The sequence below is a fragment of the Oncorhynchus gorbuscha genome, unplaced genomic scaffold (genome assembly GCF_021184085.1).
Source record: "Oncorhynchus gorbuscha isolate QuinsamMale2020 ecotype Even-year unplaced genomic scaffold, OgorEven_v1.0 Un_scaffold_1521, whole genome shotgun sequence".
Lineage (NCBI taxonomy): Eukaryota > Metazoa > Chordata > Actinopteri > Salmoniformes > Salmonidae > Oncorhynchus > Oncorhynchus gorbuscha.
The window spans coordinates 5001-9306 of record NW_025746273.1 but is presented as its reverse complement, the minus strand read 5'-3'; the positions used below and the strand labels follow the sequence as shown (position 1 = coordinate 9306).

Below are 4306 nucleotides of genomic sequence, written 5' to 3'. Positions count from 1 at the left end.
TCTAAAACCCCAGGAGGATTCTGACAGTCTTAAAACTCCGAGAGACGACCCAGCAGGATTCTGATCAGTCTTAAAACCTTGACTCTGAGACGACCCAGAGGGTTCTGATCAGTATTAAAACCTCGACTCTGAGACGACCCAGGAGGATTCTGATCAGTATTAAACCTCGACTCTGAGACGACCCAGCAGACGACCCAGGAGGATTCTGATCAGTATTAAAACCTTGACTTGAGACTTACCCAGCAGGATTCTGACTCTCATAGTCTTAAAACCTCGACTCTGAGACGACCCAGGAGGATTCTGATCAGTCTTAAAACCTCGACTCTGAAACGACCCAGGAGGATTCTGATCAGTATTAAAATCTCGACTCTGAGACGACCCAGGAGGATTCTGATCAGTCTTAAATCCTCGACTCTGAAACGACCCAGGAGGATTCTGATCAGTATTAAAACCTCGACTCTGAGACGACCCAGGAGGGTTCTGATCAGTATTAAAACCTCGACTCTGGAGACGACCCAGCAGACGACCCAGGAGGATTCTGATCAGTATTAAAACCTCGACTCTGAGACGACCCAGGAGGATTCTGATCAGTCTTAAAACCTCGACTCTGAGACGACCCAGGAGGAATCTGATCAGTCTTAAAACCTCGACTCTGAGACTGACCCAGCAGGATTCTGATCAGTCTTAAAACCTTGACTCTGAGACGACCCAGGAGGGTTCTGATCAGTATTAAAAACCTCGACTCTGAGACGACCCAGGAGGATTCTGATCAGTATTAAAACCTCGACTCTGAGACGACCCAGCAGACGACCCAGGAGGATTCTGATCAGTATTAAAACCTCGACTCTGAGACGACCCAGCAGGATTCTGACTCTCATAGTCTTAAAACCTCGACTCTGAGACGACCCAGGAGGATTCTGATCAGTCTTAAAACCTCGACTCTGAAACGACCCAGGAGGATTCTGATCAGTATTAAAAATCTCGACTCTGAGACGACCCAGGAGGATTCTGATCAGTCTTAAATCCTCGACTCTGAAAAAACCACCCAGGAGGATTCTGATCAGTATTAAAACCTCGACTCTGAGACGACCCAGGAGGGTTCTGATCAGTATTAAAACCTCGGACAGTATTTCAAGACGGACCCCTATAGGAAACACTTCGCCTCGTGATTAATTTGATCGCTTAGTAACGTTTACTAATACCTAAAGTTGCATTACAAAAGTATTTCGAAGTGTTTTGTGAAAGTTTATCGTCTACTTTTTAATTTAAAAAAATGACGTTACGTTATAAGACGCTATTTTTTCGTTTATCACACAGTCTTAAATAGATCGATATCTAGGCTATATATGGACCGATTTAATCGAAAAAAGACCCAATAGTGATTATGGGACATCTAGGAGTGCCAACAAAGAAGATGGTCAAAGGTAATGAATGTTTTATATTTTATTTGTGCGGTTTGTGTAGCGCCGACTATGCTAATTATTTTGTTTACGTCCCTGCAGGTCTTTTGGGGTGTTACATGCTATCAGATAATAGCTTCTCATGCTTTCGCCGAAAAGCATTTTAAAAATCTGACTTGTTGCCTGGATTCACAACGAGTGTAGCTTTAATTCAATACCCTGCATGTGTATTTTAATGAACGTTTGAGTTTTAACTAATACTATTAGCATTTAGCGTAGCGCATTTGCATTTCCAGAGCTCTAGATGGGGACGCCTGCGTGCCAGGTAGGAAAGAGGTTAAAACCTCGACTCTGAGACGACCCAGCAGGATTCTGATCAGTCTTAAAACCTCGACTCTGAGACGACCCAGCAGGATTCTGATCAGTCTTAAAACCCGACTCTGTGACGACAGCAGGATTCTGATCAGTCTTAAAACCTCGACTCTGAGACGACCCAGCAGTATTCTGATCAATCTTAAATCCTCGACTCTGAGACGACCCAGGAGGATTCTGATCAGTCTTAAAACCTCGACTCTGAGACGACCCAGGAGGGATCTGATCAGTATTAAAACAGAGACGAGACCTGGAGGATTCTGATCAGTCTTAAAACCTTGACTCTGAGACGACCCAGCAGGATTTTGATCAGTCTTAAAACCTTGACTCTGAGACGACCCAGGAGGATTCTGATCAGTCTTAAAACCTCGACTCTGAGACCCAGCAGGATTCTAATCAGTATTAAAACCTCGACTCTGAGACGACCCAGGAGGATTCTGATCAGTCTTAAAAAAACCTCGACTCTGAGACTCGACCCAGCAGGTTTCTGATCAGTCTTAAAACCTCGACTCTGAGACGACCCAGCAGGATTCTGATCAGTCTTAAACCTTGACTCTGAGACGACCCAGGAGGATTCTGATCAGTCTTAAAACCTTGACTCTGAGACGACCCAGCAGGATTTCTGATCAGTCTTAAAACCTTGACTCTGAGACGACCCAGGAGGATTCTAATCAGTATTAAAACCTCCACTCTGAGACGACCCAGGAGGATTCTGATCAGTCTTAAAACCTCGACTCTGAAACTTCCTAGATTCAGCAACAAGAAGAAGAGACAAAATACTTAATTAATCATTGATTGGTTAAGTACGAGATGGAACACCAGGTGAAGGTGGAGGGTTGACCCCAAAACCCCACTGACCAAATAAAACCAGGACTGCAGTAGATAGGTGATGGTTTTGGTTTGATAAAGGGTTTTAAAAGGGGTCTTCAACTCCCTGTGAGGCGGTCCATATGGGAATGAGCGAGGGCTGTGGAAGGGTGTCTAAGGGGTCAGGATTTCATTACAGCACTTAGCTTTGACAGACTGTTAGCGGGGAAAAATATGTTGTTACCAAACATGGTTCGGGGAGGAGTGAAGTTAGGGAGAGGGAGAGAGATAAAAACTCAAGTGTTGGACTTGGGGTTTTACAAAGTGTGGGAGAGCCTGAGCCTGTAGAGAGTGCTGGCTGTACCATTAGTAGAACTGAGCCTGTAGGAGAGTGCTGGCTGTACCACATTAGAAGAGACTGAGCCTGTAGAGAGTGCTGGCTGTACCATTAGAAGAGACTGAGCCTGTAGAGTGCTGGCTGTACCATTAGTAGAGACTGAGCCTGTAGAGAGTGCTGGCTGTACCATTAGAAGAGACTGAGCCTGTAGAGAGTGCTGGCTGTACCATTAGAAGAGACTGAGCCTGTAGAGAGTGCTGGCTGTACCATTAGAAGAGACTGAGCCTGTAGAGAGTGCTGGCTGTACCATTAGTAGAGACTGAGCCTGTAGAGAGTGCTGGCTGTACCATTAGTAGAGACTGAGCCTGTAGAGAGTACTGGCTGTACCATTAGAAGAGACTGAGCCTGTAGAGAGTGCTGGCTGTACCATTAGAAGAGACTGAGCCTGTAGAGAGTGCTGGCTGTACCATTAGTAGAGACTGAGCCTGTAGAGAGTGCTGGCTGTACCATTAGAAGAGACTGAGCCTGTAGAGAGGGCTGGCTGTACCATTAGAAGAGACTGAGCCTGTAGAGAGGGCTGGCTGTACCATTAGAAGAGACTGAGCCTGTAGAGAGTGCTGGCTGTACCATTAGAAGAGACTGAGCCTGTAGAGAGTGCTGGCTGTACCATTAGTAGAGACTGAGCCTGTAGAGAGTGCTGGCTGTACCATTAGTAGAGACTGAGCCTGTAGAGAGTGCTGGCTGTACCATTAGAAAGAGACTGAGCCTGTAGAGAGTGCTGGCTGTACCATTAGAAGAGACTGAGCCTGTAGAGAGTGCTGGCTGTACCATTAGAAGAGACTGAGCCTGTAGAGAGGGTGGCTGTACCATTAGAAGAGACTGAGCCTGTAGAGAGTGCTGGCTGTACCATTAGTAGAGACTGAGCCTGTAGTGAGTACTGGCTGTACCATTAGTAGAGACTGAGCCTGTAGAGAGTGCTGGCTGTACCTTTTTATGGATCCTTTAGCACAAATCACAAAGATGAGAAGGACACTGCTTTCATTACAGTAGAGGAGGAGGAGGAGGAGAAAGATGATAGCGAGACAACAGTGATAGACGGTGAGGAGGAATCAGATGACAATGAAGAAGCAGAAGACACTAACTCCCGCTGTAGCACAGCGACTGACGGGACATTATCGGTGAGTCATTGACATCATTTTATAATGCCTAGATACTCAGACTCAATCATTTAACAACACAAGTCTACCATTGACAGTACACACCCAGGAAATAGAATGGTATGATCCATGTGAATAGTGGTTTGTTCCATTCCTGTGTAGAGGAGCTGGACACCAAGGATACAGGAGATGCCCAGCTGGATAATACCCACGTCCCTGGATACGACTGGACA

General features: G+C 45.8%; 1 pseudogene; it reads left to right on the top strand.

Moving 5' to 3' along the window:
- Positions 1–2582: 2582 nt before the first annotated feature.
- The window catches only part of LOC124023161, a 3225-nt pseudogene continuing 1501 nt past the window's right edge, over positions 2583–4306 (top strand).